This window comes from Phasianus colchicus, chromosome 3 (assembly GCF_987193195.1).
Source record: "Phasianus colchicus chromosome 3, bPhaCol1.hap1.1, whole genome shotgun sequence".
Taxonomy (NCBI): domain Eukaryota; kingdom Metazoa; phylum Chordata; class Aves; order Galliformes; family Phasianidae; genus Phasianus; species Phasianus colchicus.
The window spans coordinates 13,255,197-13,270,110 of NC_143438.1; the positions used below are offsets into that span (position 1 = coordinate 13,255,197).

General features: G+C 40.5%; 1 protein-coding gene and 1 long non-coding RNA gene across 4 annotated transcripts in view; one reads left to right on the top strand and one right to left on the bottom strand.

Annotated features, from left to right (window-relative positions):
- The first annotated feature begins 114 nt into the window (after positions 1-114).
- The window catches only part of LOC149918410 (uncharacterized), a 15,789-nt gene continuing 989 nt past the window's right edge, over positions 115-14,914 (top strand). Inside the window, exons 1-3 of one of the 3 annotated variants that reach the window (XR_016465008.1) lie at positions 1,747-1,924; positions 2,840-2,952; positions 5,431-8,229. This is a non-coding gene — a long non-coding RNA (uncharacterized LOC149918410). The other 2 variants (XR_016465010.1, XR_016465009.1) reach the window with 2 other exon arrangements.
- The window catches only part of PRP4K (pre-mRNA processing factor kinase PRP4K), a 26,962-nt gene continuing 26,392 nt past the window's right edge, over positions 14,345-14,914 (bottom strand). Inside the window, exon 19 of the transcript XR_016465007.1 lies at positions 14,345-14,525. The gene's annotated coding sequence lies outside the window, so the exon portion shown is untranslated. The remainder of the gene's footprint in view (positions 14,526-14,914) is intronic.

Here is a 14,914-nt window from a genome sequence, read left to right on the forward strand (position 1 = left end):
AGGTTGTGAAAGAAACCTGGCAGGAACTATGGGTATCTTCTTAATGTTGTTGTTATTTATAATACTAATATATATTTTTTTTTAATTTGAAGAAGGTAAGAAATTTTCCTTGCTTTCTGTTTATCTTCTTCTTTGGTAGCACTTTGAAGAAAATGGTTTGAATAGTTCAAATTTGAAAAAGCACCCTCATAGTAAACCTGTAAGGGTTCTAGACATCCCCACAACCAAATAAGAGTCTGTAAAATGAAACATTGCTGATGAAATTTGCCCACTAAACACTGTAGTTTTGAAGGATTAGGAAGAAAAAATCTGATATGGAAAAAGTGGGTCTTTCCCAAGTCAACTCTAAACTGTTTGATAATGGTTTTCTCACAAACAGAACTCTGTTCTTTTTCTTTCTTAAGAGTCATTTTGTTTTAAGATTTAGTGCAGCCCAGAATATACATAATGCCCCTGCAACATTTCTCAGAATCTACTGTACAATGTGGGAATCACAGTCTTAGCTGCGCAGCTTATTTGCAATAATGCAAAAGAAAATTATTTCTACTTTAAAATTATTTTCCCTTTGACTTTTCCCAAATTATCTTTAAGGAAAAGCACTCATAAATATATAAACACCATGCTTGAGTACCAATAGTGAAGCTTATAACTGAAATATTTTTGCCCATAAAAATTATGTTGTGTGTAATACATAAAGGAGTAAGATATTTAGTTACTTGATGTATTTCAGTCTAGATAATGAGCAACACCAGTAAAATGTAAAGTGTCTGCAATGCATCGTAAATCAAATCCTGTAAGCTCCGTATCTTCTTCAAACTATGTGGTTTGGTCATAGTCTCTTAATGACAAGAGAAAAGAGCAAACCCCTGAAAGCAACACTGTTCGGAGTGTTGGAGTGCAACACTGTTACTTTGTTCAGAGGGATGACATACAAGTTTCTGTCTCATCAAAAAGCAAATTATAGATTTTACTAGGAAATACTTGTATTTATAGGCTACGAATCGAGGCTTTCTGCCTATAGTATTGCTCAACAGTACTCCCAGCCTTCTGTCAGAGAGAATTTATCAGTGTACCATGAAAAGGTGGTGCTGTAAGATGTACTGTAGCTCCATCATCTGGAAACGTTCCCCTTTGGGGTGACAGAATTGAGTGAATTTCACAGCATTGATTATTGTTAGTGTTGTACCAAGAAGAAATGCTTCAATGGTGCTAAAAACACAGACTTCAAAATAAATCTAGGAACCAAGTAACAATTAAGGGAAGTAAATCTTGATGGTACCAAATACGTGAAGAGTAGGGAACATGGGTAGGTACCATGATTCTATAAAATCATTCAGGTTGGAAAAGCTCTCTAAGATCATCTAGTCCAACCACCATGCCCACTAACCATGTCCACGTGTGCATTCAGCAGTGTTTCAGATCAAAAGCGAATGGGCAAAGCTGAGGGGGATCAGCAAGGGTTGGCAACAAAAGAAAGCTGAGGAAGGATACAAGACTCATCAAGAGAAGCCTCGTGATGACAACGAATGGATGTTGTCAAGAAACAGGCCACAAAGGGGACATGGGCTCAGACCCCGCTCGCAATATGGCGGACGTTGGTTCAGGGTGGCTGCCCACAACATGGCGGACGTTGGTTCAGGGTGGCTGCCCACAACATGGCGGACGTTGGTTCAGGATGGCGGCCCACAACGTGGTGGCGGCGGCGAGGGGCGGCTTGCTCTGCGGGGCATCGCGGGCAGGTAGGGCGGGTTCAGGGCCGCCATGGCGCCGCGGCTCCGATAGGGGGCGTCCTCCGCCACATCCATGGTGAAGTGTGAGGTTCGGAGCGGGGCGCGAAATGGCGGCCGCTGTGTGGAGACTGAGGGTTGCGGCAGCCTGCAGGCTGGGAGGAGGCACGGGGAAGGTGACGTGTGGCTTGGAGCTGGTAAGGTGTTTGTGGCTTGTGGGAGGGCGGCTGTGGGAGCACGCTGTTCACGTGTTGAATCCTGGAAACATCTACTCTTGGGATTTTCACTGTGGTGGCACAATTAGCCGCTATTACGTTGTTTGCACAGCTGGGGATAAATAGTTGTTTGTTCAGTCTTTGAAAGCTCTGTGTTGCTCTATTAAATTGAGCCATGGCATCAGCTGAGGAGAGGATGTGTGCCACGTTGTTCTCCACAAGGAGGAATGCAACAGTTTGCAATGTGTTGATGGCTGAAATAGCAGAAATGGGGCTTCCTTGCTCAGTGCCAGCATGTCATGTACAGTAATGGAAGATGAACACTGATTTTGTAAGGAATTAGGTCTGTTGAGTTGGGTTTTTTTTTGGTTGTTGTTGTTGTTTTGTTTTGTTTTCCTCTCCTGGCTGAATAATGAGACTGTTACTTCTAGGGAATCGTACTTCCTAGGTAACTTTGGTTTTACAAAAAGTCAAACAAATCATTCATACAGTTTGTCACGGGTCTGCCTAGCAGCATCTGCAGCCTTTTCTGGACACTGCAGAAGTATCCATGAAGAAGCCTGATGGATCCCTTCCAACAATTTCTATTTAGCCTATACAGCAAAGTAACAATTTCTGATATAGAGCTGCAGTATTCATTGATCGTACTCACTATAATCATTATTGATACAACATCTGTCAAAAATGGAGCACTCCACATAAAACTGTTATGAAGCATGGATGATACGCTACACTGTTGTATCATAAATGAATCAGGACATTCATGCCACATCATAATGTCAGTTCTTATGTTTCTAACCCTGCATTTATAGATTGGTTGTAAATGTGGATGTATATTGTTGAATGCTGCTGGTAGATAATGTTTAGCATGATATTGTTTTAATTAATGAATTGCAGTGGAATACATCTGTGATAGCATCTCCTCACCTGGAAGTTACACAGCATGGGAAGATGTAGTTCATGAGTCATGTTGGACTCGTGAGCTGGCAGCAAAGCCAGAGCTCTGCGAGGTGAGTAGTTTGGAGGCTGCAGAAGGCTGGAATGAAGGCAGAGATTGCTGCTGTAATCTCGTGTGTAACTTCAGAATTAAACCATTAATCTATACTGCAGAAAATTCAGGAATATCCTGTCAGGCAGTAGCAGGGGTTCACAGAGCTTTGCACCCTGGGCTGGATATTCTTTCCTGGGCCTTTCAAATGTGTGTTTTCATGCGTGCAAAGTTTACATATACCTCTGTTGTGTCAGAGACACAGTGTGCTAACAGTGTAAACGAAATAAGGTTTGTAGGAGCAGGTGCTGTCCTTTGTTAGAATAGTTAGTGTTCTGTGAAAAACAGAACCTTGCTGGTGTGTATCTCTTTTCTCACATGGCCTTCAGAAGTATACATCTCTGTTTCCCAGCTATAATAGTTAGTTTTGCAGGAGGTATTTCTCCCTAAAATCCTCATCTTGTTCTAGCGGAGACATGATATTGCAGAACTCTCAGAGACTCCCCATGGAACTGTTGCCATGCTTGATGACATAGGAAAGTAAGAGTAGCACAGGTAGATTTAGGCCAGAAGAAATTAGCTATCCTGTTTCACTCCATATTCTTTATACTCATTCTGAAACATGCCACTGATATTTAAATAAAGCTGATTTTTCTTGCTTCAGCTAAGTCAAAGTACCAAGAAGGAAGAAATGTGTCGTGTTTGGAAGAGGACACATTGTGAAAGCGGTATTGCTGTGAACAAGTGAAATAATTTTTTAATAGTTAATGAATAGTTACTGTCGTAGCCTGGAACCAGCTAGGCTGCAGGTGAAAGCAAGGCATGCAGAGGCATTTCAGCATTCTGTGGTATTAAACATCAACAGATAATTATATATGCTTATGTGTTCTCTAATTGGAGTGCTCAGGGGGTATTTTATTAATTGAGATTTTGTTTTAATTAAAGTTAAGGAAGGATACTTGGGAGGTAACAAACGTATATTAAAGCAAAAGTCTTTAGTGTTTTCTAGATCAAGAGTTATTTTGTACTGCAGTTGCACCTGAGGATGCCTGTAGCTATGTAGGCATTCTGTGCATTAACTCTATTCTTAGTGTAATTTCTTCAGTAAATTGTGGTCTACCATCAGTTTTTCATTATTAAAAGAGTAGTATACAGCAGAGAGGGAAATTTGGTTTTGGATGTTCCTCTCCTCTCCCCTCTTTTCATACTAGGCTCTCTCTTGAGAAATCTCTAGAGAACAAACAGCATTTCTTTTGCACAATGTGTTTTAACACGTAGGAAAAAAATATGCAGATTGAAAACACGGACTTTGAGTAGTTCATTTACCCGGTCTTCCCCAAATGTAAACGTGAATAAACTGATGGTATCTCCAGATTTTTTCCCTCGTGGATATGTGCATCCTAATTAATCTCCTGTGACATGCAGGATTTATGTTTTTCAGACAGTGAGATATGGATTCTAAATGTAATTTATCCCTCTTATAGACACATTGTAGATGAAAGTTGCATATTGACCTTATGTGTGTGACACAAAGAGTTCTTTACCTATTGATTTGCATTTGGGCCGGAAGAACCCCAGGCACCTGTACAGGCTGGGGGGAGTTGTCCTTGAGAGCAGCTCGGCAGAGAAAGACCTAGGGGTCCTGATAGATGAGAAACTTAACATGAGCCAGCAGTGCGCTCTGGCAGCCCGGAAAGCAAATGGGATCCTGGGCTCCATCAGGAGAGGGGTGGTCAGCAGGGATAGGGAGGTGATTGTCCCTCTCTACTCTGCTCTTGTGAGGCCCCATCTGGAGTACTGTGTTCAGGTGTGGAGCCCTCAGTACAAAAAAGACATGGAGATTTTGGAAAGGGTCCAGAGGAGGGCCACGAAGATGATCAGGGGGCTGGAGCACCTCCCCTATGAGGACAGGCTGAGGGAGTTGGGTTTGTTCAGCCTGGAGAAGAGAAGGTTGCGGGGCGACCTCATTGCAGCCTTTCAATATCTGAAGGGAACTTACTCCCAGGAGGGGAGTAAACTCTTCATAAGGGCTGATAATAGCAGGACACGGGGAAATGGTTTTAAGTTAAAAGAGGGAAGATTTAGGTTGGATGTTAGGGGGAAGTTTTTTACTAGGAGGGTGGTTAGGTCCTGGAACAGGCTGCCCAGGGATGTTGTGGATGCCCCGTCCTTGGAGGTGTTCAAGACCAGGTTGGACGAGGCTCTGGGCAACCTGATCTAGTAAAGGTGTATGTTTGGTGGCCCTGCTAGGCAGGGGGGTTGGAACTACATGATCCTTGAGGTCCCCTCCAACCCAGGTCATTCTGTGATTCTGTGATTCTGATTCTGTGATTTGAAGGTTACATAACAAATCTGGTAAATACTTGCATGCATTAACAATTGTAAAATACTTTCAGAAATTATTTGCAGTTTGTAACAGTGTACTTAAAAAAGACAGCAAAGCCACCTGTAAGTTGTTACAGTTTGCATTGATTAAAGGGATACTTTTGCTGTCTCACAGGCCTGCTAAATCTGCAGTTGGGTCCAGGCAATCACAAGCATAGATGCAGGTTGGGCAGAGAATGGCTTCAGAGCAGCCTTGAGGAGAAGAATTTGGGAGTGTTGATTGATGAGAGATTCAGCATGAGCTGGCAATATGCAATTACAGCCCAGAAAAGCCAACCATATCCTGGATTGCATCAGGAGAAGTGTGACAGCAGGTCAGGGAAGGTGATTCTGCCCCTCTACTCTGAGAGAGCTGGGGCTCTTCAGCCTAAAGAAGACAAGGCTCCAAGGAGACTTTATGGTGGCCTTCCAGTACCTGAAGGGGCCTACTGGAAAGCTGGGGAGGGACTTTTTGTAAGGGCATGTAGCAAGAAAATGAGGGAAAATAGTTTTAAACTGGAAGAGAGTAGATTTAAACTAGATATGAGGAAGAAATTCTTTACTATGTGGGTGGTGAGACACTGGAACAGGTTGCACAGAGAGACTGAGAATGCCTCCTCCCTGGAGGCGTTCAAGGCCAGGCTGAATGGGGCTTTGAGCAACCTGGTGTAGAGGGAGGTGTCCCTGCCTATAGCAGAGGGGGTTGGAATGAGGTGATCTTAAAGGTCCCTTCCAACGCATACCATTCTATGATTCTATGATAAATGTTATGTTTCCTTTTGACTTTTGAAGTGATTTGATTTGGGAAACATTTTAAAACGTCAAAAAGCACTTGAGCAACAAAAGACCAGAAGCCAAAATCTGATCATATCATTCCATTGGTCCTGATCTTCTAGCTGTGTGTGACTGCACCTTCTTGTGGTACATGGACAGAGTGATAAGTTTTTCATAGACTCATAGAGGCATTAAGGTTGGAAAAGACCACTGAGATTACCTAGTCCACCCATCAGCCCATCACTCATGCCAGGTAACCCATGTCCCTGTATCAAGGTCTGCTACTGTATGAGGAGAAGTAGCAGGAGGTATGCAAGTTGAGTTAGTAGAGAGAGTTTCTTGGAAGTCTTCTCCATACTCTGTGGTAACAAACCAGAACAAAACAGTCTGTTTTTGTCAAGGACAAACAATGCTGAACTGATATAAAATCTGCAGTTACTGTGGCTGGCTTGATGTTTAAGCTAACAGCAGTGAATGCAATTTAAGATTTAGTCAGGATTATGGCAGTTGCCATAAACAATTCCAGGAAGTATGATGACCTAGATTAAATTAGAATTGTAGAGTTGTAGAATGGGCTGAAAGAATCTGCTATCTAAGTGAGAGGGTATAGACTGTAATATGACAGGAGGTAACACTGATGTTGCTTTCATTTAGTATTTTGATGGATGAGTTGGATGCCGGAACAGGGCGTCCTTTCTAGAAAGTGTGAAGCTAAAACCAAGATGAAGAATCATCTTGGTGAGTTGTATTGTTCAAAACCAATGGGTGAATTTCTATAAACACCTTTTGTTATAGTGATGGCTGAATTGTTGTGATTTTCAAGCTGGATAACAAAGAACTCATATAACTGTTCTAAAATGGTTACCTCAGAAATATTTTAATAGTGATTATCCTACTTTAGCAAAACCTTAGGTTTGTTAGTTTAATGTTTTGTTCCCACACATCTCTTCATCAAACAGAGCAAATCCTGCCATATAGCCAATGGCTCAAAGTACATGAAAAAAACACTTCCATTAAGTGCTTCTCTTCCCTAGCCATTTGCTTCCTTCATATTTAATACTCCCTGAAATGTGTGCTTCCTTTGTGCTTGCTGGAAAACATAGAGCAAGGTGAATCTAGTGGGGCAGAGTGAGGGATTTCCCTTGTGCTGTCGAGCTTTCTTTTCTTTTCCCATTCCTATTGCAGATAAGCATCTCGATATTATTTAATTTCTTCTAAGCAATGTTGTAATGCAAATATTCATCACAGAACACAAGGTTTCTCCTGGTTACTGGGAGATTGGAGCTAGAATACATTCTGAAGGAAAACCACGCAGCTGTCTTTTTATTCATTTTGTCCAGTATCTTGCTGTGTTGCAGCACTTCAGACAGTTTTTTATTCACAAAGTTGCAACACATGCATGGAACGTACATCATAGCTGCACTCTTCGCTTACAAAAATATAATGAAGGTAAAGATCTTTTCTGGATTCAGCATGACAGCTATTTCACCTTTAGTACATTTTCTTCCTCTACATGGAATTTCCCATTTATTTGTGTCTGTTTTTTCTCCTTTGGACACATCAGTTAGTCTCACAGTGGAAACTCCAGATCAGATGGTAATTCTTAAACTTCTTTTCTGCTAATTATGCAGTGGAGGTAATGTGACTGAGTATTAAACAACATTCTTGTGGGAGGTGTCTCTGCCTATAGCAGAGTGTTTGGATCAAGATGATCTTAAAAGTCCTTTCCAATCCAAACTATTCTATGATTCTGTGATCCTGTACTAATCTTAAGCAGACACCAGTAGTAATCTGTTGGTCAAAATGACTGGTGTGTTTTTTCCAGGAGTAGAGCTGAAGCCAGTATTTCCAGCTTTAAGCCTTCTCTGTTTCAAAAGGTAGTGTTGAGTTACACAATGGTAACACAGAGGGCGGTCTCCTTTTATTTAGGAGAAAGTAACACACGTGAGAATGAAAAGATAAATGATGGTTTGCCATCATTTCTAAAGTAGGTGTTCAAATCCATGGATTTGAACTTAAAAACCATAAACTGAAGAACTAATATCCAGATGTGAAAAGGAAATATTCCTTGGCTCTACTTCCCTGCCATTCATTAGTCTTTTCAGAAGGCAGATGGTGGCCTTTTCAAAACAGGATAACCACAAGACAGGCTTTGATCTTTCCCCAGAAGGCTCTGATGTGAAACTGTTCTCTCATCTGCTCAAGATGGAATCTGACTACATTCCAGGAGAAGACCAAGACCTCACAGCTTCTCTCCCGATGGTAGTCAGCCATCAGCATATTTCTTCAAAGGCCGTGCATCAGGCCTCTCAGTCTCCCTGCCTTCGGACAGCTTTTAATCAAGAAAAAAAGCCTGGCTCTGTACATATGAGCAGAACTGTTCAAAACGTGTTTGCCAGTGCTGTGGGGCAGACAGGTGCATAGCGGAACACCCACTGCTAGCAGTTCAGTTGTGAGGGAAGTTAGAGCATCACACAATACTCTGTGGAGCTCTTGGATGCCCACAGTTTTAAACTCAGGCCATATGCTCCTGGGGAGACATTCCTCTTGCTCTGTTGCTGAACCAAGCTGTTTGAGCAACTTCAAAGTTACAGCACCAAATATAACTGCTGCTGACTCTTGCTGAGAGGAAGGTGGCACTGGATGTGAACAGGATAGGACCAAATAAAAACTGTTTAGAAAGAGCTCATTGATGAGTAAATGTTTCTCAAAAAGGCAGGATCTCTCTCTTGCCATGCCAAAGCAGAAATACATTACTTCTGCAAAATAACAAGTTCTTGATTCATTTATCCAATAGAAGTGAGTCTCATTCAGCACTATTTTAGTTTAGTTTATATGTTAGGTTACTGTTTTCTTATTGTTTAGAAGTGATGGGAAACAGCTTGAGGGTGTTGAGTGCAACTTTGTTATCTGAAACAAAAAGTAATCGTATTTCAGTTGTCCTATTTGCCAGGATTTTGAGACATTTTGTAAGACCTCTTTATAAGCAAGCCAGCACATAACTGTCTTCCAAAGGGGTTTTCCTTACTACAATTATTGCTTTTTTTTTAACCTCCAAATGTTTGTGAAACAGTAATAAAATGTAGTGTGTAGACTGTGTGTTGATTACAGTTGTATTATTTAGAGTAATTATGTAAAATCACATTGGAATTAATTAGATGCAGCTTCTGGATCACAGTCCAATTTTCCAAAACTGATGTGGGCTCAAAGTTTTTCAGACTCAAGTGGAATTACTTGTATTTGCCTTCATATGAATAAATTGCAAGATAGCTTACTGGTAGCTCTGGCTCTTCACTTAGACTAAGTAATAGATGGCCTTGTGAATGAATATGTACATGGTTAAGTAAACAGATTTATATCTGCCTCTTGGAATTGAGGACTAGAACATGTTCCTGAGGACTCCTGGATTTTGGAGTACAATGATGACAGTTCCCAGAACACTTCTTTAAACTTTGATGGGAGAATTACATATTTGAATTCACCTTTTTGTCTATTAAAGGGTTGTATTAACTAAGTATTCGTTTAAACTGCATTAATTTATCTGTGTACACAGCCTTCCCAAACACACGAACCTCCCTATTTTCTGAAATTCAGCTGTTCCTCCAGGTATCCATGTCTTCAATTGCTTTTGTGCGTATGTGATTACTGCATAATATACCACATGGTAAGAGATTTTTAAGGAAAAAAAAAAGCTTGATCTAGGCATTATTTGAGATTCCATTGTAAGCATAGCCTTTATGAACAAAAATATATGAATTTCTTGTGAATAGAAATGGATTTGTATATTAGCATTAATGAGCTAGTAAGCCAGTTTGGGTCAGGTCATGAAATTATCTCTTCCCTGTTCTGTCATGGTGCTTGGATGTTCTATAAACACTGGGAACTCTATACCTAAATTTACACTGCTAGTTCTTGGAAAAAAAGTTTTGTTTAATTTAGGCCTTCTATGGAAGGAAAATGGGTAGACATTATGAGTGTTGCAAAATTAACGTAAAATCTCCCATAAAGAGTGACTGAATTGCAATTTCCTGAGTGTACAAGGTCAAGCTAAGAAAGAGTGACCACAGGCAGTCCTCTTGTTCAGCCCTGATGAAAAGTCTTCATTCAAGAGTATGAATGGAATGATGGCTCTACCTGACCTGGACAGTAAATCCAGAATAAGCTTTGTAAAAATGTGTTTGAAATTGTGTCACCAGTAGGTACAGTAGTGAACGTGGTATGAAGGTGAGCTTGGCTTTAGATGAGAACTTTCCTGTGGAAAGAGCGCAATCCAAATATAGGGGTGTTCTCTACAGATTATCTCATCTAGATCATGTTTTAGGATGAACTTTTTTTAATATAGGAAATAGATTTGTAGAATACCTGAACTTGAGGTGTATTCAGATATAGTAAATCTTTTATATATAGTGGGGGAAGTTCATCTTTTTTGTTGGAGAACAAGCTTTAGAAGCAAAGAATCATAGAATATCCCATGTTGGATGGGATCTGTAATGATCATCAGTCCAACACTTGTCTCTTCTACCCAAAAATCGGACCAATATTTGCCTTGGTCCTCTTTCCATCAGACCTCGGATAACTGAATACATTCATCCTCACAGTGCCCAGTGTCGTGGAGATTGAGTGGTAGCCTCTCAAAGGTGCTGTATATCTACAGCCATAGATAGGTAAATGGCAAGGATTTACTCAAGGACTCGAGTCCCACCAGAGGTCGATGTGAGCTACACCCATTGTGAGCATTGGAAATGGCACAAGGCGAAGCCCACGCTCCTGTACTGCAGGTTTCTGCACCAAACCATGGGATCTGCTGGAGTTCCTGCAGGTCCTGAGCCAGGGAGTGTTGCAGGTAGCAAAGTTGAGAAAGGCTGTGGTACCATAGAAAACTGGATATGAAAAATGTAAAAAAAAAAAAAAAAAAAAAAAAGATTAAAAGGACTGTTAACGTTTCTTCTCCTGAGACAACTGATGGCAAAGTGGTTGCCATTCTTTCTGTCAGTGCAGAAATTTACCTACATGCTCACTCTTACAAATCTATCCTTCTGCTTGATAATGCGTTGGATTTTATGATAAATCTTATCCAAAAAGGCAGCCCAATTGCAGCTGCAGGTCTAAATAGGCTTTCAAAGACATATAGAACGTGCCAAAAATACAGCTTAACTAATAGTCTATGTAAAGAGCCATTTCCTGTAACAATATAGAAGATGAATGCTTTTGATGTTACTGGAAATTCTGAAGCGGATCAGTTTGCCCCGAGTGGCTGCAGGGAAGGCTTGTGTGGCAGCTGCTTGGGCTCCAGTCTCTCCCAGCTTTTCCTTGCTCTTAACAGGAACCCTTTGAGATAAAGTGGCCTTCTAAGACTCCTGGGCAGCTTGCACATGCAGCTGGTGGCAGGACAGCAGGGTTAAGAGACTCTGGTATTCACCAGCTCCTCTACCATCTCCAGGCTTGTCTTCAAAGCTGTGCTGCCTTTCTTTGCTAATTGCAATTGGTAGTGACTATCATCAGCCCTGTTCTTGGGATAAGACATTCCTTAGCAGCCCTCACTTAGGTACTCTCTCTTAGTTTCTTCCACAATTTATGTAGGTTTTGCCTTTTTTCAGAAGTTGAACACAGTTGTATTGCAATTTTGCCTTTTGTTGGAATACTGTTTCCCTCTGAAGGAGGCTCTTCAAGGCTGTTTTGAAGAAATTGTGGGTAATACACGAGAACAAGATCAAGGGTGCTTGTCAAATTCACCTGCTTTGTGAAAGTAATCTGTGAGGGATGCTCCATAAGAAACACCTTCTGATGATGTAGGCCCACAACATCAGAGGTGGATGTTGGTGGTATGGCAGTAGAGGTTGGACCTTCCCACCAGTATTCTGTTACATTTTGTTGCAGTGTGACAGGTGGCAGCAGAGGGACAGCCTGACAGAATGGTGTCTGATCTGGAAGCCTGTATAAAACAAAGGTGTGTCACTGAATTCCTCCTTGTGGAAAAAAATGGCACCCACTGACATTTATTGATGTTTGCAGAGTGTTTGTGGAGACCAACCAGTGGATGTGGGCACAGTGAGGCAGTGGATGGTGCGTTTCAGCAGCGGTGACAGGAACACCGATTGCCTCCACTGGTGCAAATTTTTATGAGCACAGCATGCAGGCTTTTGTTTATTGCTGGCAAAAATGCATAGCTAATCGTGGTGACTGTTGAAAACTGGTGTTATGTAGCTGAGAATTTGCTCTATCAAGTAATGTTTTTGCATTCTTTGTATCTGTTGTAGTTTCCATGAAAATATGTAGGAGGCATTACTTTCAGTGCATCCTCTGTAAAAGTACTGGTCTCTACTTGGTGGCCTTTTGGACAAATAGTAATAAATCTCCCTTTCCACTCACTGACACACTAACATAATGGCACCTAGCAAGGCTGCACTGCAGTATTATTTGTGATAATTGCACAACTCTATGGGTATTTTGACTGGAAGTCTGGCTTCAAAGTGCAACTTGCAAGCAGAATTTAGATCGTGTTTTATATGCATCACCAGGTCTGAAATTAGGTCCTTTGACTGACAATGAATTCCAGAAGCTTGGGAGTTAATAGTTGGATTTAGTGTCAGAGACATGTGTTGTCAAAGAATGCTGAACTCCACTGTGAGGAACCACATCTCCAAGCCTTTCCAACATAAAAGTGTCAAGGGATGCCTGTGCTGTGTAGCCACATCTTGTACTAGCAAAACAATGGGTTAGTAGCAGATACGTGGGGTGAAGAATGCTAAAGAATAATAATAAAAAAAAGGTGCACTGGCTCTCACTTGAAAAGTAACACTTGTAAGAGTGAACCACGAACAGTTATAAAGCAGTCTGTGGCTGTGTCCACCTCCACCTGGATTTCTTGCATATTTCTGGCAGAAATTGCCTCAAAATCTGGAATTTACAAGGCACCCTGCTATGCCAGCAGAATCATCAGCAAACCACTTGGAATATCTTCATGTATTCTCTTTCAGAAGCCCAGAAAACTGCTGAGAAATGATGATTTAAGAAATTGGATTGAGACAGAACCATTTTGCCTGTGATCACAGCTGATGAGGACTGTAATTTAAAAAATAATACAGGAAAAAATAAAGTCAGATGATATTACAGACTTTTTCCAGAGAAGCCGTGAAAGGCAGTGATAGGAATGAGTATTGAGAAGCTGCTTAGCCTGATGTGTTAAATATTTTTTGCTGTTTTCCAGAATTTATTTTTACCTGCCCATAAGCTTTACCTTTTGTTTCAATTTAAACTGAACAGTCTGTGTAGCTTTGTTGAATATTTTTCATATTTTTCACTGATTCATGAATCATTAATTTATAGAAAGAATGGACTGCAATAATAAAAAAATCAGTGTTTATAAAGAAATGGTTGAAATGATGAAGAATTGAAGGACTGTCATAAAAAGGAAACACCAAGTCTTTCATTTAAAATTATTTATCACAAGTTCAAACTAAAATTTAGTTAAATATTTGGATGAACAAAATACAGATGTGAAAGTCTAGGAGAGAGACTTGGTAGTATCTGTTCTATACCCATGTAACGAGCATCAAAATATACACTCCATCTCTATTCACTAAGCACTGCTTTCTCCATTTGAGTACCCTCAACTTTTTTCTCATCCAAATGCATCTATAGATAGGTATGTCTTCCCTTCAGTGTAGTACAATGTTTTTCTTTTGTCCTTTAACTAATGCAGGCTCGGTTTAGGATGAAAAAACACAGGCATGGTCAAACCGAAATACACAATTTGTTCAAAACCAGCAGGCAGGCAACTTCTCAAAAGCCAACAGCTTCATTTTACACACCTATCCAAGATGATTTTTTTATACATCTGGGATTTTTTAATAAAAAGACCACTGGAACACTCAAGAGGTAAATGTTCTGCAGGTTGCCCATCAACAGTAAGCTGCCTAAAAAGGTATCTCTGTGTCCTCCTTCATTTATGCTTTTTCAGGCTTGCACACAAAAAGTTTATGAAAGAAATTCCCTGCCTTCTGTAACCAGTGATGTAAAGCCCAGGTGACAGCCTCCTTTTAGAGGGGCCAGCCATGTCACCAACCAGGCAGCTCATTATCTCAGAGATATCAACAGTACCTTCTATTCTTCAAAAAAATTAATGGCTATGCCACAGCATCCCCCAACTCTTTAATACATCTGATACCTGAAGCAGACAGCACCATGCAGAAATGAAATGGTATCTTTCAAAATTCTTCATGTGTTCAGAAGCTTTGCAAAAGTGTATTTATGAACAACAGAAGACGAGATGCAAGTAAGTTTAAGCATACTTTATTAACTTCAAGCAACAGCCACTTCCCAACATTCTGCACAGTTACAATCTGACACATGCTGTAGAAGATTGCTTTATCTCCAGTAGTCTCACAGACTGGTCTGCCTTCTGTGTACAGGTCAATATACATATAAAGGTTCTTCAGAGGTTTATTGCCACTTACCCTATGTATGGAGATAAAGTATTGTTAAAAATATTCTACAGGAATCATTATATTCAATCAAAGGCTTTTGAACAGTTCCTATTTTTTTTTAATTAAAGCAGTATACATCATAGTAATAAAAAGACAATCTAACTGCATATTTCATTTGTTTCAGTGCAAAAAGAAGGAAAAAGAGCATTTAATCTCCTAAGGAGTTTGAGTTAAATGAATACAAAGGGCTGATATCTTGTTTAGTTTGCCAAGCATTCTGAAAAAACATATTAAATGTGTGGAGTTCCTTGTAACCACGAAGGAGAAGCAAGCAGAAGCCAGCAGACTTAACCAGACTTTATGTAGGACTTCAGGTGAAGATGAAAATTATATCTTAGTGTATAGGAGGAAAAGATAAAT